Raw genomic sequence first — 17,500 nt, forward strand, 5'->3', positions numbered from 1 at the left:
AGAAGAAAGAAGGAAAGGGAGAGAGAATGCATCCTCCCCATCATGTAGTTCAAAGCCTCGTCTCTCTTCTTTGTGACGTGTGAAATTCTGATTGTCATGAAGCAAGCTGCCACCACTGAAAACTCTGCTATCACCTACAACCACACACCTCCTGTTCTGGGATCAGTCTGTGAACTGTAAGATGGCACAACCTTCTCTTGAACCCCCTCGGAGCCACTCCCAAATGATTACCCAGAACACCCCTCTCTTGTAAAGGCCTATTTTGCATGATGAGTATGTTCTAGAATGTTGGGCCGGAAGGTGGAATCAGAATGTGGAATGGAAGCCGGTGCACAATCCCAGCTGTAAACACAATGCAATCAGTGGCCTATTGTGATGCACGCCAAGCTTCCCCTGGTGTACACAACCTCACACAGCATCCCACTCTCTCCTCCTCCCTCCATACTCATCCCTCTCTACTTTTTATTGGCTATCTCACTGCACTCTGCTCTCCCTCACTCCGAAAATATACGGGGTGGGAAAAAAGATGAAGGGAGGGGGAAATAAGACTTTAAAAAAAAGATGCAATAGGCTCCCCCATCCCTCCACTCATCCTTTCATCCTTTTACCCCACTCTTTATCTAAAATCCCTCACTTTATATCACAACTCTTATCGGTCACACTCTTTGGACCGCATATATCACATATCTACAAGGCATCTCATTTCATGCACCACAAGGGGTAGATTGGGAGTGTTTAAGTGCCTAAGCAGTTGGGGTGGCCAGGGAAAAAATCAGTACAGCACAGCATGCAAAAGCTAGAGTAGGAAATGCCTCACTTACAGTAGAAGAGAAAGTCACTTCATGAGTGTACAGATCTGACTGATGTATGGATAATGATGGATGGTGATACGGTAAGAAGGGAGTTTCACTGAGGCAGTTGAGGGCCCAGAGTGTGAAGAGTGGGACCATTGGCGTACATGGACGTGCTTCCACTGAAGTGGAATCGGAAAGGACTAACTTATTCTACAAGGTCATTTCTGAACAAGGATATTGATGGATGGACAGAGAGACAGTTGTAACTGGCAGATTGACAGAATAGACAGTTCTGCCATTAAGACTCAGAGAGATAAATTCGTATTTAACAATTTAATGTTGTTAACATAGTTGACAATAGAATTGGCATAAGTAGACAGTATTTGGCGTAGGTCCAATCATCAGCCCAGGTCTTGCGCTGGCGGATCCAGTAGAGCCTGCCGTAGCCGTGCAGCAGGAACTGGACTTTTAACCCCCAAAACTAAGGAGGGCATGCCGGATTGTAATACTGCCGATGAAGATTGAAATCCTGAGAAAATAACGCAACTTACCCCCAAAAGAGAGAACAAGGACAAGAGGAGACGCGTGACCCACCGTAGGCGACGACTGGAACCCACCTAGAGCATTTGAGGAGGACAAATAAATGAGACAAACATGAAACACTGCAAAAACCATGGGCAGGAACAGGCAGGCCCCTGCGGCCACATGAAGAAGTGGACATGGAAATCCCCTACACCACCACCAGTGGTTGCAGCTTGGGCACTTATGCAGGGCACTTATGCACTTATACAGGGCGCCCTCACGGAGGGCAGTACATGTAAACACGAAGCAAGGGCCCTCACGGAGAGTGGCACACTTGTAATAACCTATAGCAGGGCTATTCGATAAGAATTTGCATGGCCACATTTCGAAAACGTGAAATAGAGTACTTTCGGCCATAACTACGTGGTACAGACCGCTTTGAGTGCTTGTGAATTGTAAAGCAGCACCCGATTGCGGCATATAATGCTACAGCTGGGGCCGCATGAGCTTGAGCTAGTAACGCGCCAGCAAGGCGCGGGCTCCGTTATAAGGAGCATTTACACGAATGCGCCACACGGGGGCAGGGAGAGACTCTAATCGGCGCAGCGTGCGCGTGTCTACTAAGAAGCAGTGATTGAGCCCCTCAGGGGCAGAGAAATAGATAGACAGACATGTAGAACAGAAAGAAAATAACGAACAAGGCAGACAGGCGGACAGCAGCAGACAGAGTTTAGCGGAGTGCAGGTAATAAGTGGCACTCTCGTAGAGCGCTGAAACAGAGTGCAGAGTCTCGGGCTCCGTTATGAGGAGCGATTACTCGAATGCACCGCACGGGGGCAGGAAAAGACAAGACACAGGTTTACAGAACAGGAAACGGCTGACAGAGCAGAGGGGCGCTCTTACGAGAGCAGTGCAGATAAATTCTAGTCGGCGCAGCGTGCGCGTGGCTACGAAGGGAGCAGTGATTGAGCCTCACGGGGGCAGTGAAATACAGATAGGCAGACATACTCGACAGAAAGAAAATAACGTACGAGACAGACAGGCGCTCTCTCGGAGAGCATCGGCGCTGCGTGCGCGTTTTTTTTTTTTTTTTATAATTAACTCTAATCGGCGCTGCGTGCGCGTGCCTACTAAGAAAACAGTGACTTGCCTCACGTGGGCAGTAAAACATTTAGGGAAATTGACATACAACACAGGAGGAAAATAACGAACAAGGCAGACAGGCGCTCTCACGGAGAGCATTGAGAGATTAACTCTAATCGGCGCTGCGTGCGCGTGCCTACTAAGAAAGCAGTGACTTGCCTCACGTGGGCAGTAAAACATTTAGGGAAATTGACATACGAGACAGAAAGAAAATAACGTACAAGACAGACAGGCGCTCTCTCGGAGAGCATCGGCGCTGCGTGTGCGTTTTATTTTTTTTATTTTTATTTTTTTATTTATTTATTTATTTATTTATTATTATTATTTTTTATATAATTTTATAATTAACTCTAATCGGCGCTGCGTGCGCGTGCCTACTAAGAAAACAGTGGCTTGCCTCACGTGGGCAGTAAAACATTTAGGGAAATTGCCGTACAACACAGGAGGAAAATAACGAACAAGGCAGACAGGCGCTCTCACGGAGAGCATTGAGAGATTAACTCTAATCGGCGCTGCGTGTGCGTGCCTACTAAGAAAGCAGTGACTTGCCTCACGTGGGCAGTAAAACATTTAGGGAAATTGACATGCAACACAGGAGGAAAATAACGAACAAGGCAGACAGGCGCTCTCACGGAGAGCATTGAGAGATTAACTCCAATCGGCGCGGCGTGCGCGTGCCTACTAAGGAAGCAGTGATTGAGCCCCTCGGGGGTAGAGAAATAGATAGACAGACATATCACTGATTCTTGAGAAAGTGGCTAAAACAGGTTGTAATGTTGATAGAAAAAAACAAAGTGAATTACAAAATGATATGGTATATCCTCGTAGACTAAGGTCTTGGCTTTTCAGAAATGCACAAGGCCAATCTCCCCATTATGTATTTTTTTCAGAAATCAGGCTTTTCTCCGATCATACCTTGTTTTTTGTCAACACCGTCAGACACAATTAAAAGTTATTAAAATTGTATTGATTTGGTTGCATATGTATCTGGAGTTTTTAAGTGATTATGTGTATTTTTTGGTTCACACATATGCCTTTAAATGTTGAAAATTCACTTTTGTTCTATTTTAATACTGTTTCATGTGTTCTAATTTTAAAATATGTACCGTCATACGATGCTTACTTAACGCCTAAATACAACAAACAATTTTTTGTAATTTCACAAATATTTGTGTAGGCTTAAATCGGCTATTACTTTGATATTTCAACAACTCCTAAGGAAAATGTTGTAAGCACATTCCTTTAAAATGTCCAAAACTCCTTCTTACGGTGGTGACTTAAGAACTGACAGTGGTGACAGTAATCTGAGAGTGGTGAAAGTGGCCTAATTAGTACCTGCATTTAGCAAAATAAATAGCCCTCTCAAGTCAATGGCATCTTGCATAAACACTTTATTTTTGTGTGTGCACAGTATGAGCATGTGTTTTTACTTCATTAGTTAGATTATCTAGGAAGTAAGCCACTGGTTGTTGAAAATGTGGTAAAAACAGCTTTTAAGTTGTTCAAATCCAAAATATAGAGGTGTATTATCATAGATGTAGGTCTTGGCTGTGCAGTGAATGCATTGGCCAAGCTCCCCATAAAATGGGCTCTTTCTTGTTTTGTCAACAGCGGCAGACAGAATTAGAAGTAAAAACACATGTTTACTGTATTAAAGTGAATTACTTTAACAATTCAACATAACTGTAGATACTTATTGTATGCATATTCTTAAAACATGTCAAAAACACGTAAAACATGTGTTTTTTGGTGAACTCCATCAGATGTCACCACCGTCAGGTTTTCTGACAAAAAAACCTCCAAATGCACCTCAGTGGTGGCTAGAGTATCATTTTGGATCACAATTATTACTAACATGCCTAGTAATGTTTCATTAACCAGCACAATTTAGTAAAATATGGAACAACATGATGAGCAGAACAAAATCTGACGGTGGTGACATCTGACGGTGTGAGACAAAAAAACACTCTTTTAAATATTATGCATTGTTTGTTCACATTAGCCATTTCATTTTCGCTCTGTTTCTTGGGTGCTTCATACCTTTTCTGAAAAAAATTATATGTATTAACATTAATGTAATACAATACTATTAAAACCCCCGACGGTGTTGACACTTTATGGTTGGGACAGTACCAGTGTCCAAACAAATTAACAAATTGAGGACAAAATAGTAAACTTACAGGAGCTTCAGTGATGGTGAAGTATGCAGTAGAGCTAAAGGTTTGAAAAGGGGTCCTCAGTAATGAAAATTACCTTGTGCATACCTGATTTTATTGTCTTTTAGAAAAAATCTGACGGTGGTGACCAATATGCTGGACACATTTTGAGCAATTAGTAAATAATAGTAAATATTGTTTTACATCCACTATGTGCACATCTGTAGAACCACTTTAATATGGTCTTCCACATCATGGTGATATTGTTCAATTCTGTTAGTGATTTTTGTATTTTAAGTCAATTGAAATGATGATGCCAGTCCTTGGGACAGGCGTTTTCACAGGGTGTGGACAGGTTTATAGCCATGAAAAGTAATAAAATTACACTGAAATATTTCAAACAACTGTGTATTCGTGTGACAGACCCCTTGGCCATTACCTGGGTTCATTTTGTTTGTGAAAATTTAGTTGATTTTCAACAGAATTAATATTTCACTGCAGGGACATGTTTTTGCCAAACTTTCAAGAATCAGTGATATAAGCATATAAGGAGCATTTACACGAATGCGCCACACGGGGGCAGGGAGAGAGCTGCACGATAGCAGTGAGAGCTGCACGATAGCAGTGAGAGTAAGATAGGGAGGCAGAGAACTGCACGATAGCAGTGAGAGAGCTGCACGATAGCAGCGAGAGCTAGATAAGGACCAACATACATACAGACAAACGCGAAACAGAAGGAAAATAGCAGACGAAGGCGGACAGACGCTCTCACGGAGAGCAGAGCGTGATGAGCACTAATCGGCGCAGCGTGTGCGTGCCTACGAAGGAAGCAGTGATTGTGCCTCACGTGGGCAGTGAGATAGTATGTAAACGTGCATACGAAATAGAAGGAAAATGGCGACGAATGCAGGCGGACGATCTCGCAGAGAGCAGTGCGTAATGAGCGCTAATCGGCGCAGAGTGCGCGTGCCTACGAGAGAAGTAGTGATTGAGCCTCGCGGCTCAACATACGTATGGAACAGATAGAAAATAACGGACAAAGGCAGACAGACGTTCTCACGGAGAGCAGTGCGTAATGAGGGCTAAACGTACGCGCGTGAATGGTTACCGGGACGAGAGCCAACACCAACACCTGTGAGGGAGGATACCTTATAGGCCGTTACGGAGTGAGCTTGAGCTTTAGGACATCGGCAGGGTGAAAACTGGCCACCGCAGTGATATGATGAGCGTGTGCAAGATACCGAGGGTGATGGGTAGCGTGAGTCAGACGCGTTGGGCATGGATTAGGCTATGACTATTAAGAGGTAAATAGAGGTGCAGAGACTACTATGGGTGACCTGGATCATTGCTGCGCGCACAAAATTGAATGCCTAACATCATACGAATTGAAGGCGTATTGAAATTTCAGGTCTTGGAGTTAAAGACCAGAAACATGCACCTGCCGGTGGGTGGTGAGGACTGAGAAGTGTTGAATAAAGGGGAAAGTAGTGCAGTATAGAGCATGAGGACCGAAAGAGGCACAGTGATGTGCAACAGTAACCATGACGCCAGTCCCAAGAGTATCGGACTTAGATGTTCTACCTTATGGGAGGAGAATAGAGATGAGTGAAAATTAATTAGGGTAACCAGGGTCACTGAGCATAAAACCGGATCCCAATGACGTCCTGTAGGCCTTCTGATGACATATTGAGAGTGCACCAGGCCTTTGACCTGTGATAAATAAAGGAAATACATGTCGGAAGGAAACGCACATGGGTAGCGATGGGCCCCAACGTGTGGACGAGCATGACCATCTGAGCACCTGGAACGGAAAGATAGAGTTTACAGTCAGCGACAATGACAGTTTGCCATAGCTAGGCGAGCATTCCCTTCCTTGCCACGACTAGGCAGACGTTGTGGTTTGCTAACAGAACTGGCATGCAGCATGTACACAGAGAGGAGAATGAGACAGCCACGAGATAACAGAGAACGGGTGAAATTAGCAGCGAGAACAAATTGCAACGGTTGACTCATTGGTGCAGTAGAGGGCCTGGGCATGCCTACGAGAGCAGAGAGGTTAACTGGAACTTGTGCATGGTTAAAGGGTTGGATACTCATATCAAAGATAGTCAATTCATCAATTTCGTCCTCCTACTTCAGATGGATGACTCACTGTACGAGGAGTAGTAGAGTCATGCTTGGTACGTGAAGGAAAAAGCGATCATATGTTAAGCAATTGCAATAATTTGAAATAAAATGCACTTAGATAGGTGCGCCCTTAAAATGTAGACGAGGGTGTAGCTAGTTAATGCTTTGTACGGCATGTTGATACCCCCAAAAGAATCCCGGGCCCATTTGCATGACAACAACTAAGTGAGCCACGGGAAGCCATGCACCACCAAGCAGTTAAAAGCGGAGTCGCGCGGGTCTCCAGGCAGCGGCGCAGTGCTGATTGAATTAACCTATGAGACGGAGGAAAGAGAGGGACAGATACTATACTATGCATCGTTGGTGGAAAGGGCTCCAGCTGCAAACGTGGATGCGATAAGTCTGACAGCTGAGTACTCGGAACATGCAGCGTGCAATCGCCAGTAGTGAACCTAGAACGAAAGGACATGGCCATTATCAACACATCTTTTTAATGTGTGGTTAATCCCACAGATTAGGCTACTGCGCGGAAGCATACTGAGTCCCGGCAATGGGCAGAGCTAATTAGCATGCCACACGGAGAGAGAGAAACGTGGGTGCTGGCATGCGAAACCACGGCACAAAATCTCTGAATCGTGAGCGAAAAGCAGAGTGTGCTATAGCCACGGCTATGAACATTAAAGTAATTTACCTAGGAGCCAGAATACCCACATCTGAAAATGATAGATCTAAACCTCTAGTTATGCAAAAGTATTTTCAAGAATAAAACAAAGAAGGCAGTTGACCAAAGAGCCAGCAGCCAGGTCTAAATAGAAGGACCGAGGGCCATGAAGGCCTAACAACCGCGATACGATGCGAAGGCAACAGAAAAACACGAAAGCACAAGAATTAACCTGAAATACAGTATCGCCGAACTAAAATAGGCAATAAATCAAAATCAAGACAATAAATAGCCGAAAATAAAAACTAGGAGGAAAATCCGACCCTACACTAAGATCATGTCTGCAATAAATAAAATCAATCTGTAGATATAGCCAGTTGGTTCGCATCATTAATCAGGTAGGTCTAATGCCACTGCGCCAGCGAATAACTCCACCAGCACTACTCCAAAGACCCCGCATGGGCAACCTCACCGGAAACAGATAAATAGGCCTACACGGATTACACAAAATGTAGCAGGTCAACAATGAGCCGCTCCCATAGAGATGACGAGCCGATTCTTAGGAACGAGAACCCCGTGAGTGAATTGCATGACTAAATAGAGGGCGAACGTCGACTCTAGTAGCTACACATAACGCACCGTGACGCATAACACATTGCCACCACGCCACGAAGGCTACAGACCAGTGCACGAGCGATCAGTCAAACGACAACCATAAGAGTCAGTTATGAATATTTCTAGGTCGGCAAGGAGGACGCAACGCGACTAGTAAGTCGTTACAGGGAGCACTCCACAATTTAACTTAAGCAGTCAGAGGGGAGAAAAAACAGCGGCAACGGGAAACGAGACAAAGAAGAAGAAAGTAAACGCATGACTATAAACTGAGAACCTATAGGCTAGCCAAGGTTGATGAAAGCAATACATTTTAAGCGACGATGAGAGGCAAGCCACGCTTACTTACGCACATGTGACCACAGAAAGCAGCGCTGCCAACCTTCCTAAATCTACTATCCCTGCGGGCGTCCGAACCAGAAGTCGACGTGATAGTAGGACAGAGCGCTTAGTGATAGAGAGAAAAACGTAGCACCAGCAAGACCCCTGAAGTGTAATAAAGACGCCGAAGCCAGCTGCCCAGACATGGCGAGATCCTAAAACTGAATCGAAATGAAAATAGCCTCGAGGACAAGCGAAATGTACGGGAGCCTTCTATTAAAGGTAGGGTTGGAGATCTTTGAAAAACGGTTCCTGTGAGCTATATTTTTGAAAATACACAGCCCGCCTCTCCCTTCAGCCCTCCCCTCAAAGCCACGCCTTCAAAACACATGAACGCGCATGCAGTCTGTCAAGTGTTCGGATTATCCCGGGAACCCACGAGAGCTCACGAGGCGGGGGCGGGCTAGAAGCCACGACAAATCGATTAGCCAAGCTAACTTCCAGCCATGGCACTGTCTCCGGCTACGGTAAGAATGTTCAACATCACAATAAACGCACAGGCCGTCATGGTTGCCATTTCAAGAAATATTGATGACAGTAGATGTATACTAGATTAGTTATTGAACTTGACTTGATACGTGTTACTTAGATATCTCATTCTAACTTCCTAACACTGATGACAGATGCTATAGGCCTACTGTCATCCCTAGACAGTAGTTCTAGCCAGTAGCTACAGTACTGACACATGGATTTATTTTGACAGATGTGTACCGCAGTATACATTTTACTAGTGTATTTATATATACCCGACACCACAATCCGTAGTGTTTTAGGCTATGACTTCAGATTTCACTTGGGTTGTCGCACGCGCAGACACAGGGACAGAGGGAGTAAAGAAAAACAACCGAACTGATCAACGCTAATGAAATTGTTTTGGCTGACGATATTTTCATATGCTTTAGACCTTCCACGACCACGAGAGCTCCAGCTCTGACTTTCCTGGCCCATCACAATCATAACGACCTAACAGCCCAGTAGGACCGATGGCCAGAGATGGAGGAGGAGGAAGATAGACGCAGCAGAGGTCGGGGGTATAGGGAGACTCCAACAGAATTGACGCCCTGCTAACTGTACGTACATTCATCCCTCAATAACATTATGTCCTGCTGTATTCCTCCAGATGTGTAAGTATTGTAATGGATGTTATCACAACGGATGTACTCTATATCGCAACACGAGTAGGCTACACGAGTACACCTGTTGTGATAACCATTACAATATTTATACTCCTATGAGTAGTAGTGTGATATTACATGGTTGTAGGTACACAACACCAGTGGTAGTTCAAGTACATCCATAAAAGCCCATCTACTTCATACATCTGTGTAACCCCTGGCACAACACCAGTTTGTAAGAAATTGTCTGAAAACGTTGTATGCATACAATTGGCACATCTTTATTTATATACACAATAATGATTGCTTATGTCCATATTGGTCTTATTGTCAATAGAGTTATTTAGTCCCCATCATCAAATAGAAAATGCACTACATAAAATGTATTTATTGCTTTGCAGGCCTTGATTCAATCATTGAATTTGAAGCAATCCCATCGGTTACTGCAGCGTGCCCTGACCCGTGACCCCAGTTTGATGTTCGACCTGGCACATGACATCTGGTCCCGACTCACAGCCCAGTAGCACAACCAACCTGGCGCCTCTGCGCAATCTGTAAGGAGATGCCCATGAACATTGAAAGGAAATGCTGTGGTGTTCTCAGTTTTGATAAGACTTTGGGCTGATGTAGGACCAGGTGAGAGAAACGGTCTCTTCAGGCATGCAGCCTACAGACAGTATGGGGCACTTGAACAGGGCTGACGTTGTAATACACAGTACAATACCCAGGATTAGCCAGGGTTACCCTGCTCCACTAGAGCAATATAAAAGGTTTATACAGAGTACGGTATAAAACACACAAACCGGCAGTGTGCAGAGTTTTATTATTTTTCATTATCTGTAGGAGCATTCATCTGTACATCTCACCTTTTTGGTTTGGAACCACGTTTGTCTTGTTACCATTGTTTTTTTTCATACGTAGAAAATAAATGCAACCTGTCAAATAATCTTCTGATTGTGGTCTTGTGGAATATATAAATTATGTAACCATGCATTTTCAGTCAGAGAATGAATTTAAAAAAAGCCACACAGTCAAATTGTGTCCACCAATATTTACTGTCATTGAAATGTATGGACAATTTAAACAATGTATTACACATGACACTAGATACATTACTTTATACTATATTTACAGTTGTCATTACCACACAAAAACTCTGGGAAGGTGGGTAAGTGCAGCAACTGTGAAGGGCCTAGTCTGAGGTTGGAGGCGTCTGTGCTGTAAAAAGATAAACAGAATTAGAAATCACATATCTGACAGTAGCTCCAGTGACATTTTAAATGCAAGTAACCTGGGTTGTTGGGGCAGGGACACCAAAAATAACTCCTTTATCTGGGCTCACCTGGTTGTGAGTGTCTGCGGTCAGCCATCCCTCTTAGGGTAGAAAGTCTTCTGCGCAGGACGGTGCCCTGAAGGTTGACGTTCACAGTATGCAGCCTTCATGTCCTGGAACTTTTATTGTGCAATTTTCCATATCTGTAACAAGCAATGTGTTAGACTATATTAGGGCTTCATTACATCAAATTACACAGCAGGGTTTTACAGGGTGTTGGCTACAGTCCCAGGACCTAAGTGGACTTGTGTGCCTTGCTCAAGTGCACTTCAGCTGTGGATGGAGGTGTAGGTAGGGAGAGGTAAGGATGGGATTTCAACCTGCTTCTCTCTGATCTTAGGACCACCTCTCACCATCAGGTGATGACTGGCTGCTACCTCAAATTTCATTCATGGCCCTAGTTATGTTCTGTAATCAGCATTGTTTTTACCTTACACAAATAAATGTAAATGCATTCAGCACCATGGGGGGCTGTGAAGACCTTTGAGAATATTTGCAGAACTACATACTGAATTGAGCCATCTGCCTTTCTCTTGGTTGGTGTGTTGAGATGGTGACTGCAGTCCAGGCTTCTTGGATTGGAGGAGAAAAGCTGTGGCTTTTACTGGCATAAGTATGTGGTTGTGGAAGGACCCTGTCTGCTGTTGACCTGAGGGAAAAAAGAGCACAAATTGCATATTAGCACAGAGCCCATGCTTAGACCATAGACAGATAAATCATCTGGCACAATCTGCATGCAACCAACAGAACCTAGAAAGAGAAAGATTAGCAGCAATACACAAAGGGGACAAGTATACAAAAAACATGCAAAGTGTTCTGATAAGGTGCATAGAGGTGGTCTGTGTTGATTCCAGCAACCTCAAAGACTGAAAAGTGTCCCAGTGTGTTAAATTGAAAACTATAGCGCGTGCGCGCGCACACATAGGAATATGATAATTTAGTGCATCAATTACAACTACAGGATCTGTTCGCTTTTGTCAGATAGAACCATTGTTTTTCAAAGGCAGATCATTCCAAAAAGGATAGTAGTATCTGCAACTGGACGAAATTACACCCACTACATGAATAAAATAAACTACCAGTGTGCGGTGATTCATTCTTCATTATATCCCCGAAACGCGGAGCGTCGGGGATGTAATGGTTTTGCGTGCGCCGCCGCCGCCGCCGCGTCCGCCGCCGCCTAAGGTCTTTCGTGTTAACGCGATAACTTTTCAACGGATGTTTGGATTTGTCCCAGATTTTTTGGGTGAATGCTCTAGGGCAGGTTCATGAACTGATTCAAGTTTGGAGGTCAACACTTTCAAGATGGCTGAATTCAAGATGGCCGAATTTTTGTTTGGTCCATAACTTCTGACCGGGTGGATAGATTTGTCCCAGATTTGGTGTGTGAATGCTCTAGGGTAGGTTCATGAACTGCTTCGAGTTGGGAGGTCAACACTTTCAAGATGGCTGAATTCAAGATGGCCGAATTATTCTTTGGCCCATAGCTACTGACCGGGTGGATGGATTTGTCCCAGATTTTTTGTGTGAATGCTCTAGGGTAGGTTCATGAACTGATTCGAGTTTGGAAGACAACACTTTCAAAATGGCGGAATTTTCATTTGGCCCATAACTTCTGACTGGGTGGATTGATTTGCCCGGTAACACCTTATTTTAATGGTTCACCATTTCAGTGAATCTACCATATTAGGTACAGTGTAATAACCAATGTAACAATATTTAATACCATGTAATACTAGTGTAATACCAGTGTAACAATATGCAATATCAGGTACAGTGTAATGACGAGTGTAACAGTATGCAATACCATGTAATATAGTGTAATACCAGTGTAACAATATGCAATACCATGTAATACCACTTACGCACAAACACATGATGTAAGTAAAAAAATTACATTGTATTAAATATTGTTACACTGGTTATTACACTGTACCTAATGTGGTATATCCACTGAACCATTAAAACAGTATTACCATTTGCCCCATTTTTTGCACGTCATGTCACGCCTATGCACGTCATGTCACGTCTGTATGTATCATATACGTTTACGAAATGGTGGATGGGAGTGGTAGGAATGATGGGGGACTGGAAGCGTCGCGTTTCGGGGATATACCTTAAGCAGTCGAAGGCGACTGCACAGGCAGTCTAGTTTACTTGGCATCCTTGATATGTTGTGATACAGGAGCAAGGAACAGCTATGGAAAACACCACAACCTTGGAATGGACAAAGCAGAACATGTCAATATAACCAGGGTAAAACAAATAATGTACCGGCATCTCCATGTGATCATTCAGTGTAGCCATCACAATAAAGATCTGCCGTGTAGCCGTCATGGTCATTAGGTGGTATTTATCAAATGCAAAACTACCGTCTTCTCAAAAACGACATCAGCGAGTTAACAACATTACACCCACAATCATGTAAACATTTGAAAACCCAATGCTGGAGCGGCGAACAGGTTGTGCTTGTGCTTGCTACTATTACCAGAGTCATACAACAGAGACGTACCAAAGCAAAACATGCAAACGATATATTTTTGTAAACCACTAGAAAGACATGGGCTTTGCTGGTCAAAGTAATGTGTGCGTAAACATGGTAGGTTACTTACTACGGGGTGAATCAGTATTTAGCAACTGAACGCGGATGGAGAAGGGGTGCTTCCGTCCTCCTCCCAGCTGGTTTGTCTGGCTCGTTCGCACAACTAGTAGCAAAACACACAAGAGTAACCGTCTGAGTTACACATAGCAATTCTGAAAACGTGTTCATGTGCACAGAATAAATGCCACAGGGGGGAAAAACACAAAAAAAACAAAGCGATTGAGGTAGCAGCTATGTTAAGCAAGGTAGCAGCTAGATATGTTGGAGCTTGAGCTAATCCTCTGACCCCTCTCAATGGATACTTGCTTAAAAAAGACACCACTGTGTCCTAAACCAATTCACAAAATATTATACAGACAAATATATTATCTCACCTCTCGATTAGAAATATGGTCACCAAAGCGTATTTGAAGCCGCTGCCGTAGCCGACATCTGTGTCCAAGAGTGTCAGGTCCCATTCCCAATTTTCAGCCCGTGTTGGAGTCTGGTCTTGCGAGTCCGATGACTATAATCCAAGGGAGTATGTTATCCTGACATGGTTAGTCCAGTGTTCCAAAAGCCAAAGTTCTTCCTGTAGCTCTGCAAAAGCCACCAAAGTTTTCAAGTAGCTCAGCCTGCTGCTAACTCTCGTTACCTTGCTACTAGCCGAGTGATGATGAGCCTTGTCGCGTGTGCATGAATGATGGGGGCGGAGTCGGTCAAGTTCACGAGTCGGTGAACGCGCAGGGAGGAGGGGTGAGTGCTGGCGGTTGATGGACGTGTCAGAAACCAATAGAAGTGATGATGAGTATTACTTCTATTGGTTGCCGTTTTCTTCTGACTACGCCCTCTAGACTGGACCAAAAGATTTCGTTTTTTTTCCAAACACTCTATTTCAATGGGTGCTATGGCGTCATGAGGAGTTTTTCAGATGATATGGTAAAATATGTGCCAGAAAAACATCTCCTATCCCACCTTTAAGGGCGTGAGTGGAGTGGTGGGAGATGTGACAGCACGCAACCGTATCTCACTCATTTCGTGAAGTATTCACGAAAAAAAAAATATTAATTTTCGTGGTGCATTCACGTTATTGCCCGCCTTTCGTAAAGTCTTCACGAAAATAATAGATTAATTTTCACGCTGCCTATTCACTTGAATTGCCCGACTGTTGCCTAGCGACCCACTAGTTTGATGCCCTTTCGGTAGCCTACCGTCACATGGTAATCAAACATTTCAAACAAGCAATTTAGGGTTAGGTTTAGGGTCAAGGTTAGGGTTAAGGTTAGGGTTAAGGTTAGGGTTAGGGTTAGGTTTAGGGTTAAGTAGGGTTAAGGTTAGGGTTAGGGTTAGGTTTAGGTTTAGGGGACATAAGGCGTATCAGCAGTGTTCTGTCAGCACCCCCTCCCCGCCCCTGCAGACGTTTGGATAACCATAGCAGCAGTGGGGCAATTCAAGTGAATAGGCAGCATGAAAATTAATCTATTATTTTCGTGAAGATATTACGAAAGGCGGGCAATAACGTGAATGCACCACGAAAATTAATATATTATTTTCGTGAAGACTTTACGAAAGGCGTGAGATAGGGCTCCAGCACGATAATGATCCTAAAACTACGATAAAGGAAACATTTAACTGCAGTAAACAAAGTTTTGGCGCGCGCAGATTTCGGACCGGCCATGCCTAAAGCCAGCAAGAAAGGAGAGTTTAGACACGTCGCTATAAAGGCGATGGCAGTCGCTGATTGGCTCTGCGAAATGCACAGGTGCTCTGAGTCTCCCTGGCAGAACTAACGCAGGCTACATAGGGACAGACAGACTGACAGACAGAGAGAGGGGACGGCAGAGGGACTGAGAGATGGAGACTGATGGCCTTAAATGCCACCTGTCTCTTTGGCATTTCACAGTCCTGCAGAAACTACAGAGGCACACAGACACCATGTGACAAGGGACTTAACACTCCACGGCACACTCTACACACACTCTTGATCTAGTCACTGATAAACCACCTGTCAATCCTCTCTCTCTCTCTCTCTCTCTCTCTCTCTCTCTCTCTCTCTCTCTCTCTCTCTCTCTCTCTCACACACACACACACACACACACACACACACACACACACACACACACACACTCCCGCACATTAGTGGTGTCAACAAGAATTGATTCAGCAATGCATTGCAATGCGTGGCAGGACGATACAATAATCGATGTGGCAAATGCCATAATCGATGCAGCATATTTTTTTCAAGTTTCAGCTACTTTCGTGGGCATTTCCAGAACAAATGAACTTTTGATTAAATGAAAGCACTTCAAATTATTGAAAACCACAGGACTGATGCACAACAACAGAAAAATAAATGCTGTCTAGTAGACTACTTGTATTGCCTCAGGACTGATGTAAAAATGTGCGTCTTTCAGTAGAATTGTATTGCAATGCAATGCATCGTAGAATCGGACTGAAACGATTCGAATTGAATCGTTAGGGCAGTGCCAATGCACAACACTAACATACATACACACGTGCACGCAGACACACTGCATCACCAGAGCATCAATCATCTGTCAGTCAGTAGCTTCTGTCAATCTCTTCATCTACCTGTGTGTTATAGTAACTCACACGCACATTCATTACCACCAACACACACACACTCACACACACACACACACACGCACACACACACACGCAGACAGACAGACAGACAGACAGACACACACACACATGCACACGCACACACACACAAAAAGAAAATGTGCCATGGACAAAAGCTTCAGCAAATGTCAAGTGTGCTGAGGGAGACAGTGGTCAAAGAGCAGACCAACCTGAGTGATCTTGGACTGGACAGACGAGACGATTGCTGACGTGATCTGCTTGTCTTTCTCCAGTGAGTCGACCCTGCAGACAGAGAGAGAGAGGGAGTGATGTGGAGAGAGAGAGAGAGAGAGAGAGAGAGAGAGAGAGAGAGAGAGAGAGAGAGAGAGAGAGAGAGAGAGAGAGAGAGAGAGAGAGATAAAGAGAAAGAAATGCAAGGGAAAAGGGACAGAGAGGAGATAGAGAAAAATGTACAAGCAAGGCTTTCTTTATGTGACTGTGTAGTGGGCGAGATATGTGGAGAGGGGAAGGAAAAGAAATGCAAGTGAATGCAGGTGAGTGATTGTGAGCTCTCAAGTGTGTGTGTGTGTGTGTGTGTGTGTGTGTGTGTGTGTGTGTGTGTGTGTGTGTGTGTGTGTGTGTGTGTGTGTGTGTGTGTGTGTGTGTGTGTGTGTGTGCCCATGGGCAGAATGTGAGTATGTATGAGTCCAAAGAGAGGCCCCCTAACTCATGTTAGCTCTCCACTGAAGCACAGAGCACTCAGAAACAAACCAAGAGCAATAGGGAGGAACTTTTCTCTGCAAACTTCTAGACTCACTTCATGAACTTTCTCCTGCCTCCTGTAGCATTTCTTGATTGTTCTCATTCTCCCCTGCGTCCTCGATAGAAACATCTTATTTTCCCCACATGGCATTGCAATCGGCTCTCTGAGAAACTTTATAGTCTTTGCATTACTTGGATGAGAGCACAGAGAAATATATATTCATAAAGTCGGGATTGAAAAAAGGAAATCCGAAAGTCATCAGAAGCATGGAGGTGCTGGTGTAGATGTTGCAGTGTGAATTTCTTTCTCTCCCTATAACTCTCTTTCCCCCTCTCTCTCTCTCTTTCCTTTTTTCTGTCGTGTTCTATGCCACTCAGAAGGCTCAAAGGAATATAGAGGTGTCGGTGACAATGTTACTATGGCGGTGCGGCCCTTTCATGTTTTATTGAGCAGGTCATTAGTCAAGCTGTCGTTCTGCTCAGAGACGTCACTGTTGCGCACGCACACGCACGCAAGCACAAACATCTGCTACCACCACCGCTGCAGCTTGCATTTTGTCTTTTTTAAAAAAAGTTGTTTTTTTGGTCCTTTATAACTTTATTTATGATAGAACAGTGCAGGAAACAAGTTGGGAGAGAGAGATGGGGAATGATTGGCTGGTGATCGAGGCTGGAATCAAACCCAAGTCGCCGGCGTAGTAGCCCAGTGCTTAACCATTAGCACCTC

At 44.2% G+C, this 17,500-nt stretch overlaps 1 long non-coding RNA gene across 3 annotated transcripts; it reads right to left on the reverse strand.

The window, feature by feature from the left end:
• Nucleotides 1-10,549: 10,549 nt before the first annotated feature.
• On the reverse strand, nucleotides 10,550-11,660 carry LOC134442720 (uncharacterized). Of its 3 annotated transcripts, none has more exons than XR_010033458.1 (3): nucleotides 11,354-11,660; nucleotides 10,854-10,987; nucleotides 10,550-10,729 (listed from the first exon to the last, which is right to left on the reverse strand). It is a non-coding gene; the product is annotated as an uncharacterized LOC134442720 (long non-coding RNA). The 3 variants fall into 3 exon arrangements; XR_010033459.1 differs by having other exon boundaries at nucleotides 11,280-11,660; XR_010033457.1 differs by having other exon boundaries at nucleotides 10,854-11,660.
• Between the last annotated feature and the right edge of the window lie 5,840 nt (nucleotides 11,661-17,500).

The sequence above is a fragment of the Engraulis encrasicolus genome, unplaced genomic scaffold (assembly GCF_034702125.1).
Source record: "Engraulis encrasicolus isolate BLACKSEA-1 unplaced genomic scaffold, IST_EnEncr_1.0 scaffold_232_np1212, whole genome shotgun sequence".
Classification (NCBI taxonomy): Eukaryota; Metazoa; Chordata; class Actinopteri; order Clupeiformes; family Engraulidae; genus Engraulis; species Engraulis encrasicolus.